Source organism: Onychomys torridus, chromosome 7, assembly GCF_903995425.1.
Source record: "Onychomys torridus chromosome 7, mOncTor1.1, whole genome shotgun sequence".
Taxonomy (NCBI): Eukaryota; Metazoa; Chordata; class Mammalia; order Rodentia; family Cricetidae; genus Onychomys; species Onychomys torridus.
The window spans coordinates 107,277,809-107,294,599 of NC_050449.1; the positions used below are offsets into that span (position 1 = coordinate 107,277,809).

At 46.6% G+C, this 16,791-nt stretch overlaps 1 protein-coding gene across 3 annotated transcripts in view; it reads left to right on the forward strand.

Annotated features, from left to right (window-relative positions):
* Positions 1 to 16,791, forward strand: part of Osbpl10 (oxysterol binding protein like 10) — a 224,393-nt gene that overhangs the window by 48,692 nt on the left and 158,910 nt on the right. The gene's annotated exons all lie outside the window — the stretch shown is intronic.

The window sequence follows — 16,791 nt, forward strand, 5'->3', positions numbered from 1 at the left end:
TAGTTTTGTTTTCCAATGGATGGATGATTAGGTATGGATTGTTTTAGTTTCGTTTCCTGTTGCTGTGATAAAATGCAACTTAAGGGAGAAAGGGTTTATGGTGGCTCACAGTCCCAGAGCACAGTCATGATGGGGACATCAGGGCAGCCAGATCACCATAGTCACAGTCGGGAAGCTGAGAGTGATAAATACATGCTAGCGCTTCAGCTGGCTTTCTCTGATTTACGCAGTTTAGGATCTTCAGTCCAGGGAGTGCCCATGATCAAGATAGGTCTTTTCGCACGAGTTAACAAAGTGGAGGCAACTCCCATAGACAAGCCCAGCTGTTCACCTCCCAGGTGATTTCTAGACTCTGTTGAGTTGACAGCACAGGCAGAGAGAGAGAGACAGAGAGAGAGAAAGAGAGAGAGAGAGAGAAAGAGAGAGAGAGAGAGAAAGAGAGAGAGAGAGAGAGAGGAGAGGATAGAAGCAAGGTACCATTTCCATTACACCATGTGGACAGCACATGATTGATGATTCTTATCATCATCACTGGATGTTGATTGACAAGGTTTTGTTCTGTATCCTAGGCTGGCCTGGGACTCATTATGTACCAAGTCTGGTATCATGGCTAGTCTTGGTTGTCAACTTTATAAAACCTCAACAGAGGAATTGCCTCCATCAGATTGGCCTGTGGGCATGTCTGTGGGGACATTTTCTTGATTGCTAATCGAAGCAGGAGGGCCCAGCCCACTGTTGTACCATCTCTGGGAAAGTGGGCTTTGGCTGTATGAGAGAAGTAGTTGAGCAGCCAGGAAAAGCAAGCTGGTAGGAAGCCCTCCCCATGGCCTCTGCTTCAGTTTCTGCCTGTTTTCGTTCTCGGCTTCCCTTGACCATGGACTGCAACTTGTTGGCCAAATAGGCCCTTTCCACCACTAAGTTGGTTTTGGTCATGTTTTATCACAACAGAGAAGCAAGCTGGGTTGCTGGCTTTGACCTTGTGGTCAAATCCTCAGCTGCCCAAGCACCAGGATTATGGCTTAGTCACTTGCCCAGAAGTACTCTAGTTCAGGCTTTCCCATGCTAAAGCCACTCTCCTTTACTCCTGCCCCTTTCAAACGCTTTGGAGGGAAGTCACTCTGCTTATCTTACACTTGAGTGCTGAGCTATGTCCCTCTTGTCTGAGGGCAGCGTGGTGGCATAATTTGTCACTTCTAAGTAGGAGTTTGTTACTATTCATGATCACTTGCTCCTAACAGTGTGGTACTGTGGGTACGGGAATCCTCATTCCTCTATGGTGTGTGTATGTTCCAAGCTTCCCAGCTGGTACCTGAAACCAAGAAGGATACTGAACCCTACATGCAAGCACTGTGATACTATGGTAGTTGGTCTGACCAAGATGGCTGCTAAGTGTCTAACAGGTGGGTAGCACATACAGGGTGGATATCCTAGACAAAAGGATGTTTTTCCTCCAGGGCGCACAGAGGACAGGGTGAGATTTTATCACACTATTCAGAATGATGCAAAATTTAAAACCTGTTTTGACTTATTTCTGAAATTTTCCATTTAATGATTTTTTGACTACAGCCAACTGCAGGTTACAAACATTTTGAGAAGTGAAATCAGAGATAAGCGGGTCTACCATATTTACGTTTTGCTTTGTGTTCTAGTCCAATGGCACTTCATTTTGGTGCTGAAAATCTTTCCATTGTGCTGCCTTAGAAGTTCTTTGCTTCTGGACCCTTCGTTACCTGGATACGCTCCTGGAAACACAATGTATTTTGCTTGTTTTTGAAAACATCCTTCTTGGCACTACAGGATGTTCCAGGCTCACTCCATACACTTCCTTCCCTGATCTTAGAATCGGAACAGTTTCTCTCAGGAATTCTAGTTTCTTTTTTAGAGAATGGGATTAGAAACTAGGATCTGGGCATTGGGCACTTGTTACAATGGAGATGCTTCTTCTCAAGAGACAGAGGGAAAGAAAAAGGAGTGTACACACATGTATACACACATATAACTATTTCTATGAATAGCCATTGTATATCAGGTTTAACATGAGTTTAATTAATTGGTTTAAGTACCTAACTTTTACTAGCTTCTGTGGCCACAAGAACCAGCTGAGGCCATCCTTTTATTAGTCTTTGAGCCCCAGTTGTAACAGTGAGAAACTTGGCTTCACTGTCAACCATCTGTCTCCTTAGTTGCTAAGCCCCAGTACCCACAGTGGTGTCGTGTGGCCCCACGGGAAATGACTTTATCAGGCAGAGCAGAGTGAACCCCAGTGTCCCTTTGGCTCTCAGCCTTACAGGCTTTGCTTCCTTCCAAAGCCACCTAGGTCAGCACCCTCAACCAACTCCCATGCATGATGTTGTGAGCTTGCTCCGTAATTATTAATCCTGTTAAATTCTCTTGGCATAGCCTGGATCTTCCCCAGGATCCTCCAACCTCTTAAATGGTTTTCTTCTTAAAATCACAGACACCACCAATTATTGTATTGAGTTCTTCTTTAGCTTTTGACAAATACATGCCACCATTATAATTCCATGCAGAACAGCTTCATCACCCTCGAGTCCTTTGTGGCCTGCCCCCTACCGTTGCCAACTACTCATCTTTTTATTTTGGCTGTACTTACAATTTTTCCATCTTCTATATTTCAGTTTCCTAGTATCACTCCCTACCCAGCCACAATAACAAGTCTCACTCTCACTATGTAGCTTTGGCTGCCTCTGGGACTCATTGTACAGACCAGGCTGGATGGACTCTAATTTGCTATCCTCCTGCCTCACCCTCCCGAGTGCTGGGATGATAGGTGTGTGTCATCACCTCTAGCTGAATCTCTTCCATATCCCCAGGGACACCTGGCTGTTTAGAGCTCACAGGCAGTAGTCTCATTTGGAAGGCCCAGGATGTTGCACTCCCCTTTGGAACAAACAGGGAGGATGTGACCGCTCACGTGCATTACAGGGGTCACCCATGTGGGCTGCCATCTGCAGTACTGTCCTTGAGTAAAAACTGTGTCTGCTGCGGGCTTTCTGAGCAGCCTGGCTTGGTAGGTCCTTCACCTTCACCTGTCTTTCCTTGTTTTCCTCAGCCCAGAATAATGGTCGTTACTCAGAAACTTCTGGATACTCTGAGGCCCTCCCCTGTGAACTACCTCCATGGATCCCTGCTTGTGTATTTGTTTCCTCAGTGATTTGATTGGACAGGGCAACTAGTAAGATTCTTTCTTGGAAATAGATTGAAGGGGTGCAGATGTAGCTCAGCTGGTAGAATACTTGTCTAGCAAGCACAGAGAAGCCCTGGCTTTGATCCCCGGCACCACGTGAACCAGCTGTGATATGCACACTTGTAATCCCAGGTGTGGGAGGCAGGGGCAGGAAGATCAGAAGTTCAAGGTTATCTTCAGCTACGTGGTGAGTTTGAAGCTAGCTTGGGCATGAGGTGGGGAGGAAGGAGAGAGAGGGAGGAGGGAAAGAGGAAGGTGCTGTATCAGCAGCAAACAGTGTTAGATGTACTAGAGGACAACAAGACTCAGATCAGGAGAGAGGAGATTTTTGTCAGTTCTAGGCATGCCCTTTTGGGTACCATGCATGGTCTGAACAAGAGCTCAGATGTGGAAATGGTATTATCTTCAGGACTTAGAGGATGTTGGCTATGGGTGTGACTGAGGTATCTCAAGCTGTGAAGTGCAAATTGATCCTGTAGACCAGAAGCCAAGGGTGGGTGTGGACAGGCTGTTCTTTGTTCCTCTTGTCTGTAAGAGATAGTTCACTAGTTCCCTGGTTTTGATATTGGGTGCTTCAGTTGGAAGTCTGGACATGTGTACATGTCACTCACAGCTTCTGAATGATGCAGAAAGGGCTGGCTGCCTCAGGCCTGTTCATTAGTCACGTGGCATTAGGAACTGTGCACACTCGTAGCGCTGGTCTTGCCTGGAGTCCTCATTGACTTTGCCTCCCCGTCCTTAGAGGCTTGCTCACCCCCTGGATGCAGTGGGGCACATGGCAGTCGGGGTTCTGTCTGGTCAGTGATGCCAGCGATGGTCTCCTTCCTGTCTCATTTATGTTTTAAAGTTCTTATTTTTAAGTGATGTGTACCGGTGTTTTGCCTGCATGCGTGTGTGTATGCACCATGTGCAAGCCTGCTGCTTGTGGAGGCCAGAAGAGGGCATTAGATCCCCGGGAACTGGAGATATAGACAGTCATGAGCCATCATATGGGTTGTTAGCCACCACATGGGTGCTGGGAACCAAACCACCCAGGGCCCTTGGAAGAGCAGCCAGTGCTCTTGACCTCTGCGCCATCTCCCCAGCTTCTCATTCCTCCTCCTCTTGCCCTGGTGACTTTCCACTTCTAATGCTGCAGATAAAAAGCACCCCCCCTGCACATCATCTCATGGCCCAGGCGGCCATGCAGCCAGCTGAGGGTGACATGAGGATAACTTTGAACTTCTGACCTTGGGTATGAGGTGCTAGGGAAGGGACCCAGGGCTTGGATATATTAGGTGAACACTCTGTTAACTAAACCACACCTCAGCTTTTGTGTATTTGTGTGTGTGTGTGTGTGTGTGTGTGTGTGTGTGTACATATACATATGTGTACAAGTGTGTGGCAGTCAGAGGTCAGCTGGGTGTCATTCCTCAGGACACTCTCCACCACCATTTTTGAGACAGGATCTTTCCTTTTCTTTTTTAAAAATTAGGTTTTCTTTCTTCTCTGTGTCCCCCCCCCCCCCCCGTGTGTGTGTGTGTGTGTGTGTGTGTGTGTGTGTGTGTGTGTGCGTGTGCGTGTGCGCGTGCGCGCGTGCACCTGCACTTGAGAGTACCCCAACAGTATGCTATCGTCCGAGAACAACCTGTGGTATCTGGCTCTCTCCTTCTAGCCCGTGAGTCCTGAGGATCAAACAAATTAGCAGGGGGACAGCAAGCACCTTTTACCTGCTGAGCCATTACAAGCCCTGGCACTTGTCAGGTACACACAGAGTGGATGGCTGTGAAGCCATAGGGATCTCTACTCATCTCGGGGGGCCCCCCCAGGGATTACAAATGTTCACTGTCACATCTCACTTCTTATATGGATTTGGGGATCAAACTCAGGTCCCCATGTTTGCACAGAAGCCATTTTTCAGACTGCTATTTCTCCTTTCCTCATGTATGTCTTTGTCAAGGCTTGTTTCATCTCCCGGGAGATTTTCCTTCTGAGACTTTCCTTCTGAGACGACAGGAGTCCCACCATGTAGCTGAGGCTGGCCTTGAACTTGATCCTCCCAGCTTTACCTGAGTGCCGGAATTGCAGGAATGTGACACCTTATTGGGCTTTTGTTAGTGCTTTTTAAAAGCCAAAAGGAGATGTAAAATAATAGCATAAAAATTACGGGGATTTTCATAGTGTTTTCAATAATTAAATATAGTTTTTCTGTTTAGAAAGACACAATTGTCCCTTTTCAATTACTACTCAGTTTATTTAAGTCCTACATTTGACAGCTTAGTTATTTCTAAAACCTTGAGTTCAATTTGTAGGAATGATTTCATTTACATACTAATAATTTTCATCTCAAAAATGGTTTCTCTACTCATTGAGTGACGTCATTTAGTTTCTAAATTTAACAAATTCAAGTTCTAAGGAAGGCTGTTAGCACTATTTATAAACTTAATCAGACTCCTTTGATAGTTTAACCTCTAGTCATGTATTTAAAGTATCCATTTTGCTGAAACACCTTAAGTCTCTAAAGTCAGGATTCCAGTCTCCACAGCTCTTGACATCCCGTGCGGCAGACATACCCCCAGTACCGCAGAGTTATTTCAAACATCTCAAAAGGTCAAAAGCAGGCTGGAGAGATGGCTCAGTGGGTAGGAGCGCTCACTGCACAAGCGTGAAGACCTGAATTCAGATTCCAGCACATTTGTAAAATGCTGTGTGTGCCTGTGGGGAGCAGAGACAGGAGGATCGCTGGGCCTGGCTGGATGTCAGCCTAGCTCCAGGTTTGCTGGAGAACCTGACTCAAGAGAATAAAGCAGTGTGATTGCAGGTGCCCCAAGTCCTCTGGGCTCTGCAAGGGTATGTCCCTGTGTGTGTGTGTGTGTGTGTGTGTGTGTGTGTGTGTGTGTGTGAGAGAGAGAGAGAGAGAGAGAGAGAGAGAGAGAGAGAGAGAGAGAGAGAGAGCGCTTAACCACCACTTCTTAGGGCTAGTTTAAACATTCAGGATGTAGGCTTCCTGTTGACTCCACAGATGGAATGACTTCCAATCTGGTCAGGACTAGCATCACCTGGGCAAAGAGAACCTTAGTTGAGAAAATGCCTCCATCAGATTGGCTGGTGGGCAAGTCTGTAGGGCACTTTCTTGATTACTGATTGGTGTAGGAGGTGCTGGCCTTGGGCAGGTGGCCCTGGCTTGTGTAAGAAACCAAGTCACAAGGAGCAAGCCAGCGAGCTGCCCTCTTCTGTGGTCCCTGCTTCAGCCCCTGCCTCAGCTCCTTCTGCTCACGGACCTGTAACCTGTAAGCCAAACAAGCCCTTTCGTCCCGAGTTGCTTTTGGTCACTGTCTATCACAGCAACAGAGACTCACGCACACCAGGATAGGGTGGCTGTCCCACCTGTCGAGAGACTCTGGTCTGGGGGTCTGGGAGTCTGGGGGGTACACCAGGCACGACTGAGTTTGCAGTTTGTCCTCTCCTGTTCTCTGTGTCCTGGGGCCATCCTTCCCAGGGTCACGATATCAACGCCCTCAAGAAGAGAGAAGGAAGCCTCACATAACTTGGAAGAAATGCTTTTGGGAGCGTCAACAAGATTGGAAGAGCACAGGGACAAATAGCCAAACTAATGGAAGCACATGAATTATGAGCCAGGGGCTGTGGAGCCCCCAGCTGGACCAGGCCCTCTGGATAAGTGAGACAATTGAATAGCTTGATCTGCTTGGGAGGCACCCAGTCTGTGGGACCAGGACCTGTCCTTAGTGCATGAGCTGGCTGTTTGGAACCTTGGGCTTACACAGGGACACTTTGCTCAGCCTGGAAGGAGGGGACAGGATCTGCCTGTACTGAATTCACCAGGTTTAAATGAAACCCCAGGGGAGTCTTGGCCCTGGAGGAGGTGGGAATGGAGGGGAGGGGCTGGGGGGAAGGTGGGGCGGGGACAGGAGGGGGGAGGACAGGGGGACCCATGGCTGATGTGTAAAATTAAAACACAAATATAATAAAAAAACATAAAAAATAGAATTTATAGTCAACAACAACAACAACAAAAGACAATGCTTCTTCCTTCTGGTTTTTTAAACACGGCATTAAATAGACTTTTTCTTCAAAGACAGCATCATACATAACCAAGGCTGGCATGTAGCTGAGGGAGATCTGGAACTTCTGATCCTCCTGCCTATGCTTCCCCACTGCTTAGGATTGTAAGTGTATACCATCACCCTGGGATTGGTGGGGTGCTGGGGATTGAACCCGGGGCTTCGTGCATGCTAGGCAAGCACTCTACCAACCGAGCTGCATTTCAGCTCAGAAAAAATCCTTTGGAAGTTGAACTATTAAAGCCGAATACAGTGTTCCTCCCCGATGCAGGTGGAGCCCAGATCCTCAATCATGTCAGGCAAGCTTTATTACTGAGCTTCTCTCCTCGCTCCCCCCCCCCAAGTACGTTTATTTATTTTATTTAACTTACATTGATGTGGGTGTACACATGCATGTGCATGTGTGAGGGTCTAAGAGTACATTAACAAGTATGTGATACTGGGGTGGGGGACTTGCAAGAGTTGATTCTGTCCTTCCACTGTGTGGGTTCCAGGGGTCAACCGAGTCATCAGGTTTGGCAGCACCCGCCTTTGCTCACTGAGCCATCTCATCAGCCCTGGATTACGACTTTCTTAGGGAGTAGAGCCTTGTTTTTACAAAGATATTTATTGAACAAAATAATTCCAAAAAGGAAGGAAGAGATAAGTGGCTGTTTTTAGGAGGGAGTCACAGGGCAGGCTAAACACAATTGGCCTTTTTGGCAGAAACACGAAACCTGCTGATTTCAGTTTTGTTAACTGGAAAGAGCCAGGGAGACTAACAGGTGCCTGAGAAATCATTAAGCAGGGATTTATGGAGCCTTGATGTTGGGCTAAAGGTGACTGTGGAAGTGTCCCTGTCAATCATTAAGAATATTGGGGTGGGGCATCTGCATTCTTATTGCACTGATTAGCACTCTCCAGTGACCCCTGGATGGCAGAACACGGTCATTTTTAGAGTGGACAAAGACTGTACCTTAATTTGAGGAGGTTTGATGTCTGGTTAAAGGTGTAAGATGGTTCATTTCTACCTGATGTCTGAGGACAAAGGTGTCCTATCCCTTGAAGTAGATCTGTTATTACACTTGACTCCTCTGGTTTTCGAGGTGATGAGCTGGCCATTACAGCCACTGAAACACAGACTCGGGGAGACCAACCAGAAGGGAACATTTTTATGTTACACACATGCACACATGTACAAATGCACCGTTACTATATTTTACACACATACCACATACAAATGCACTGTTACTGTATTTTGCACACACGCACATAGGCATGCATGTACGCATGCATGCATGCACTCTGGATACCCAGCAATGTTGGGGATGGAGCCTAGGGTCCTGTGCATGCTAGGAAAGCACTCTGTCATAGAGCCATAGCCGCTTTTGTTATTTTTGAATGAAGGACATGTATGCATTTGAAGAAATTGTGTAAAAATGCTATTTTTCCCTCCTGTGAGACAGGGTCCCTTGTAATCCAGACTGCCTCAGACTTGCTTATGTAGTGGATGGCCTTGACCTTCTGAAATGTCTGTTTATACCTCTCTAGTGCTGGGATTAGAGGAGTATGCCACCATATCTGGTTTATGTGGTGCCTACAATCACACCTAGGGCCTTGGCCATGCTAGTTAAGCACTTGACCTGTGAGCTACATCCCAGTCCGCTGGCTAACTTGAAACATTCTAGAATGTAGGCTTTCTGTGTAGAATGAATGTCGGATGTTGATATGCTTTGGCTTTAGGGGAAAGAATTGAATAAATGTCAAGAAAAAATAGATGGGGACAGTGAATTACTTGTTGGCCTCCTGGAGAGACTCATGGGTTGGGGTGGGACGGTGGTTCCTGGCCACTTGCCAGAAAGTTGGATGATGGGAGCTGGGTGTGGGATGTAGGAACAACTCCAGAGATGGCAGATGAGGACAAATCATTCATGCTTTTTTCTCCCCATTAAAATTCAGCAGGTAATTTATGATCTAACACTGTGAGGCTGGAGAGATGGCTCAGCAGTTAAGAGTACTTGCTGTTCTCGGAGGGGACACAAGTTGCCAGCACCCATGTCTGACTGTTCACAACTCCAGCTTTTGGGGGTTTGACAACCTCTTCTGGCCTCTGTAGGCACCTGCTACCCTAGACCCACAAATGAAAATTTAAGAAAAATGAGATTCAGGTCAGTGAGATGACACACATTTTTTTTTTTTTTTTTTTTTTTTTTTTTCTGTGACAGTCCCCAAAGTGAGTTCCATGGAATACTAGTCCTGTGAGATACATTGCCCCAAACAGGGCTGTGACTGGGGAAACAATGCCTGCTGCTGTGTCTTTGGGGTCCCTGTGCTGTAGATGAACACACTACATTACAAACTGAGCAAGTTGTGTGGTAGAGAGACGGATGCTTGCTCAGATGTCATCTTGATTGCGTTTCTCAAACTCAAACTTCACACTCACTATAACAAAATATCTCTTGCAGTTGTATTTAATTTGTGTGCATGCATGGCATGTGTGGGTATGTGTGAATGCTGGAGTGTGTATGTAGGTCAGAGGACAACTTTTGGGAGTCTGTGCTTTCTCTCCTTCTAGTATGTGTGGGTCCCAGGATCAAACTCAGGTTGCCAGTCTTGGTGGCAGCCATCTTTACCCTCAGAGCCATCTTGCTGGCCCCATGAGGGTGCCTGTTTACTCATGGACACTTGTGAATGCATTTTGAGAGCTTCTGGCCTAGGGAGGAGACATCTGAGCATTTGTTGTTGGTATTTTACTCTTTGGGGGGGGCACCACCCAGCACCCAAATAAATGACACACAAAGGCTTTTTCTTAATTATGAATGCCCAGCCTTAGCTTGGCTTGTTTCTTGCCAGCTTTTCTTAACTTACATTATCTCGTCTACCTTTGGCCTCTGGGCTTTTTCCATTCTATTCCTGTATACCTTTCTTTGTTTCTGAATCTGTGGCTTGCAGTAGCTGGGTGGCTGACCCCTGGAGTCCTCCTCCTCCTCTCTCTCTCTCCTTCCAGATTTCTCCTTCTGTGTATATACTCTCTGCCTGCCAGCCCCACCTGTCCTTTCTCCTGCCTTGCTATGGGCACAGTAACACAGCTTCACAGAGTTAAACAAATGCAAACTAAACAAAAGTAGTGCAGCTTAAAATAATATTCTACTACAAGGCTTAGGATTCCTTAACCAACAAGAGGAAAGCCAGGTGTGGTGGTGCACACCTGTGGTTCCTACCCTTGAGATGTGAAGGCAGAAGGATCAGGAGTTCAAGGCCAATCCTGACTACGTAAAGAGTTGGAGGCCAACTGGATATAAAATGATACAACACCAAAACCTCAAACAAAGCAAAACAACAACAACAACAACAACAACAACAACAACAACAACAACACCCAGACAACTCAAATAACAACAAAAGATAGGTTTGAGAGATGACAAATTCGGGCTTAGAAGTGTTCTGCCCTTGACTGTTGGTTTGTGTGTGAGCTGTCAGGAGCAAGTAGAATATTTCAGTGTTTCATGTTTGCACCTTGTGTTTCAGTGTCGGAGTTCCTGGCTAGTGTGCGTGCGGAGAGGTTGAACTGTTTTCTTTTTCTTTTATTCATTTGAGTTCATAAAGCTTGTACTCAGGAGCTTGTTCCACTGGATGCCTCAGTTGATGGGGGACTAGGTGGACTCTGGCACTGTTGATGCTGTTCCCTGTCTACCCAGCTTGCACTGAAAAGGTGTAAGATGGACTTGAGTTGTTGATCTTTGAAGAGAGAGAGAGGTTTTTTGGGGGTGGGGCGGGGAGTGATTTCTTGACTTTTTATTGCATCCTAAGACCTTAGAAAATAATTGCTAGTTTTTATAGTTTGTAATTTCTCAATAACCAATTATGCATAACCCTCCCCCATCTATAGTTATCAACATTTTACCTTCATTTTTGTCTAAAACCCACTATTCTATTGTGACAAAATACACATGATGAAATTTATCATTTTGGTTTTTCTTTTTGGTTTTTCGAGACAGGGTTTCTCTGTAGCTTTGGAGGCTGTCCTGGAACTCACTTTGTAGACCAGGATGGCCTCGAACTCACAGAGATCCACCTGCCTCTGCCTCCCGAGTGCTGGGATTACAGGCGTGCGCCACCACCGCCCGGCGAAATTTATCATTTTGTCTATTTAAGTTTTGTTTTAATTTGTTGATTGCGTGTTTGTCTTCACATTGGTGTGGAGGTCAGAGACAACTTTTGGGAATCAGTTCTGTCCTTCCAACATGTGAATCCCAGGGTCAGGCTTGACAGCAAGTACTTTTATCCACAATCCAGCTTGTATTTTTGCAACCTTAAACTTACCATCCACCTATGCCCCTCCCCCCACCTCTCTCTTTGTTTTTGAACACAGGATCTTATATAGCCAGACTGCTCTTGAACTCACTATGTAGTTGAGGATGACCTTCAACTTCTGATCCTCTTGTCTCTACATCCCAGGTATGGAGATTATAGCATGTACCACCACCCTTGGCTTATATGCTGTCCTGGGGATTGAACCCAGGGCTTTGTGCACTGTAGGCATGCATTCTACTAACAGCCACATCCCCAGCTCTGACCTGTTTTTAAGCAGTGCTGGTTTGTATGGAGGATGAGGGGAGATTGCCCAATGGGGTCTGACTCTTCAGCTCCTGCCTGCATTTCTGAATCAAGGGTGCTCTTCACAGGCAAGGTGGGGTTAGATGTGTAAGACAAGAATGGCTAGTGTCCTCACATTACCCACATGAGGACGCTTTCAAAGGAAGGCGAAGAAAGCCGTGGTGGGAATGTTGGGAATATTGCACTACCTGCTGGAATATTGCCCTTGCCGTACCCCAGAAGCTCTGGAGAGTCCGTGGGAAGGCCTACAGCCTCTATGTAGGAAATATGAGGGAGGCTCAGATACCTTCACCTGTGTGTTGTCACGGAAGCTTTGACATTATCTGGCCTTTCCCTTTTCCAATGGAATTGAACTGGAACACAGTTACACCCATGTTTTTACTACATCAGTAGATGTAGTCATTACAAGCTGCTGTATGGCCCACAGAGTCTAAAAATACTTTCTGGCCTGTTTAGAAAAAGTTGGCAGCCCCTATGCTGGGGCCTGCACTGTGGGCCCTGAGCACTCCAGGCCCTGTGTTTGAGGTTCTACCTCAGATAGCAGCTGGAGCATGGGCAGCCATATTGGAGAACGTGTGGCTGTCATACTTTCTAAGGGCCCCTGACTTGGTCGACTGCAAGACTTAAGCCATAGTGATGAAAGACTCAAAGCGACAGCCATCATGTGACCTTGAACCTGATGGATGTTCTCTGCTTAGGTGATCACATTCAGGAGTCTGTAGCTCCCGTGGGAGCTGAATGAGTTTGGGGCCTCTGATTCACGCTGTGTTGCTTAGAAGGGTAATGTGGATCTGCTGTGGGGCTTTGCCAGGCTTGAGAGACTTAGGGATTTGCTTGGAGGGAGTGACAGTTATTCCTTGTGTTTTTGCAGAGGATTAGGAGTGGGCATTCAGTCCTTGCTGGGGACCCAAACTTGTACAGCAATCCTTCCGCCTGTGGAGCCCTCTCGACACACCCAGCTGTCACCACGACCATTATTGTTTTAAACTGAAAGGTGTTAGGTGGTTGGTTTTAAAGCTGCTCCTCTGAAGGGGAGCAGTTCAAGTACAGACGGATGTGACGTTGCTAAAGGCTGAGTGGCGTTGGTTGCAGCTGGGACACCGAGAGGCCCTGGGAAGAGAAGCCAATGTGACGGTTTCTGCAAGTTGCCATGTGCTCATTTGATCCAAGAGAGGGGAATGAAATGGTCAGGGTGCCTGAGTAGCTCAGCAAAATTGGTGAATCACTGTAGAACTGTTAATTTAGTTTTTTTTTTTTTTGCTAATGAAATAATTTGCTGAGAGGAGGCAATTTAGTGAGAAGTCCCCTCCCCCTCTCTTTTAACCTTCAACTACTGATGATGGCTTTCATTAGCAGATGAGTTGTGGAGTTAATGGCATCTTTTATGTTCCATCCTGCTAGTTCCTTTCTCCAGGACCAAAAACAGCCTCGTGAAGCAAGAGGCAGAGGGACCGGAAACCAAGCAGAGCTGGTCTTCCGGCTGAATGATGATACATTTATTTTGGGGAGAAGGGAGAGGATCCAGAGAGGAATTGACTGATTGCTTTAATAGCTTCACAGGTTGGAGATTGTTCTAGAAACATTGCCTCAAGAGACTACCAGAACACCTAGCTGGAAGTCTGGGGCTTGAAAGTTACTTTCTTTGTTCATTGATCTATGGGTGCATTTATGGAACTAGCAGTCGGTTATAAATCCTGATGAATTCTAGCTGAATGTTTAAAATTTCTTAAAAACATTTTTAAAAGATTTATTTATTTTCATTTTATGTATATGAGTATTTGTATGTGTACCATGTGCATGCGGTGCCAGTGGAGGCCAGAAGAGGGCGTTGGATTTCTTGGAAGTGGAGTCACAGATGGCTGTGAGCCACCATGTGGGTGCTGGGAACTGAGCCTAGGTCCTCTGCAAGAGTAACTAGTACTCTCCTGAGCCATCTCTCCAGCCCTACTAACTGCAACTCTGTGTGAGCTCTGTGCTTATGTGTGTGGAGGCCAGAGAATGACTTCGGGTCTTCCTCCTCCTCAGAGTCTCTCACTTTGACCAGAAACTTGTCATTTGGCTAGGCTGACACGCTAGAGACCCTCAAGGCCCTTCCTATTGCCTCTTCCCCTAGTTCTGGGATTACAAGTGTGTGTCACTGTATATAGATGGATTTTGTTTTGTTTTTTAAACACGGGTTTTGGGGCTCAAACTCAGGTCTCTGTGTGGCAAGCATTTTACTGTCCCCACTGTGTTCCCAGCTTAACAGATCTATGTTTTAGGGTATTTCTCTTTGGGTCAATGAACCGTCTCTCTTGTGACCTCAAGTTGACATCATTAGAGGGCCTTGACCAGGCTCCTTGGCTGTAGAAGCAGTTTCCTGGTGGCTAGTAATCACCCAGTTAAGTGACAGCTAAATAAACTGTGTTCCTTTCAGCGCCCCCAGGGGAGCTGCTGATCTTCTCCCTATGTCTCACTGTAGGAAGTACTCCCACATCTATAGGAGATCAATAACCCCCAGGTACTTCAAAATAGCCTGACCAATGATGGCAGAATGTTACAGCAGAGGAATTGATCTTGGAATGTCCAAAGGCAAGCAAGCATCCGGAAGTAATAGAGAACCTGAGTCAAGGGTGTTTATTCCTGTCCAGTTTGTTTTAACCCTCAGCCTCACTTGTGAAATGGAGTGGACGTCAGTGGGCTATTTATGCAGCAAAAACACCCACACCATTGTCCCTGGCTGGGCACCTGGCCTCTAAATCATCTGGCAGAGCCACAAATTGTCAGAGTTCAGGGAAGGAGGTGTCTCTTGTAGCTAGGCTTGGTGAAAATAGGTTAACCCCTCCCCACACCCAGTTGTGTTCTAGTCCTGTCTTAATTTTTTGAGAGAGGGTCTTGAACTCATCATGTAGCCAAAGATGACCTTGAATGTCTGATGCTCCTAAGTTTTCTGCCTGGTACTAGGACAGTGTACCTGTCTTACCTGCGCCATTGGGGACACACCAGCTTTCTTCTGTCCTGTCAGCCTGCTGTGCCCACTACCTCCCCCAAGTTGATAATCAAGGTCCGGAACATGGTTGTTTTGTTTAGCCAGCACTTCTGGCCCTTATCCTGTTTGTCGCTCAGACTAACAGGTCTCTGTGGCAGACAGGCCAAGTGGGATCTTCACAGTCGCATCTTGTCATTCCCTGTTTCTGGTTTTCTAAGGATTTACTATGTGGGTGGGCAATAGCTCTGTTGGTAAAGCTTGCTATGAAAACATGAAGACCCGAATTCCATTCCCAGCATCCACACACAGGTCAGGTGTAACTTTAACTCTGGGAGGCAAACACAGGATGATTCCTAGAGCTCCTTGGCTGGCCAGGCTAGTGGAATTGGCAAGCAGTAGGTTCAGGGAGAGACCCTTTCTCAAAAAGTAAGTCCTATCACAATTAAGGAGGATGCCCGCCATTGACCTCTGGCCTCCGCATACATCCACAGGCATGCACACACACAATAGAGTGCTGATGACACTGAATGTGCTCCTCATATCTCTGTAGCTTCCCTTCCCTCAGTGGAGCACCATTTCCACGAGGGCAGGAGCCTGTCTCTGTGTCTGTCTCTGTTTCTAATGTGGGTTCTTAGGAATCAAATCTCCAGTCCACTGGGAGAAAAGCTAGTGTTTTTAACTGCTGAGTCATCTCTCCAGCCCCTATGTGGTCTGAGTGTTTGCATGTGTATGGGCAAATGTGCTGTACATGTGCAGTGTGTGTGTGTGTGTGTGTGTGTGTGTGTGTGTGTGTGTGTGTGTGTGTGTCTGTGTGTGTGTGTGTGTGTGTGTCTGTGTCTGTGTCTGTGTGTCTGTGTGTGTGTGTGTCTGTGTGTCTGTGTGTCTGTTGAGGCAGGGTCTTTTAACACAGCTCACTGATTTGACTGAGTCTAAATAGCTAGCTTGCTCTGGGAATGCTCCGTCTCTGTCTCCCTAGTGCTGGGATAACAGGTAGGCTGTCACACATGCCCAGCACTTAAGTGGCATCTGAGTCGTGGCCCTCACGCTTCCGTGGCATGTGTTTGCCCACTGAGCCATCTCCTTGTCCCCAGCTTTGCCTTTAAAGACTTTTATGTGATGGTGACAATGTAAGTGGAACAATTATGAAGAAATGTTTTTGTTTACTGGGACCACAAGGGAACATGAATTAACCTTCTTAGGCACAACACTGAACTAAGCCCAGAGGATGTGCCGTCAAGGGAATTCCCTGAGGAATCCCAGTGTAGTTAGTAGAGATGTTCAGAACACCATTGACAGATAATATGAGGAGTCATATTCACATTCAGGCATCAGCTGCAGCTTGCTGGTGGGAGAGCTACAGAAGTGAATTCTGGCTAGAACTGGGTCATATATATTTTATAAAGAACTCATTTAAGAGGTGGCCCTGGGGTGATGTAAGAAGAGTGAACTCAGGGGTGGAAAGGCTCTTTTGGTGAAGGTGGGCATTTGCTCTCTCCTGGCAAGCGGAAGTGGCAGATGATCGATCTGTGGAACACTCTGAAGGGTGCCCACCCGCTGCAGTGTGCTGACCTTGTTGATGTTTGTATGGTCTGAAGCACCTGGGAAGTCACTGCCCAAAGCTATTCCATCGAATAGGCAGGAGTAATAAGCTTGAACATGGGGACATGCTCAAAATTCTGTCAACATGAATGTGTGTTTGTACACCTGCAGGGAACACGCTTTCTTTTTACATCCCCCACTCCTGTCTTCTCTCCTGTTCTTTATTCCTCTCTTCCCTCCCTTTCCTTTCGAGTCTGACCTTGAACCCATTATGCAGTCAGGGATAACTTTGAAATTCTGATTCTATTACCACCTCCCAAGTGTTGAGATTGTGGGTGCACACCGCCTTGTGACCAGGCACTTTCTTCTCTTTTTTATTGTTCTCTCTCCCTCCCCCTTCCCTCTTTCCTTCCTCTCCG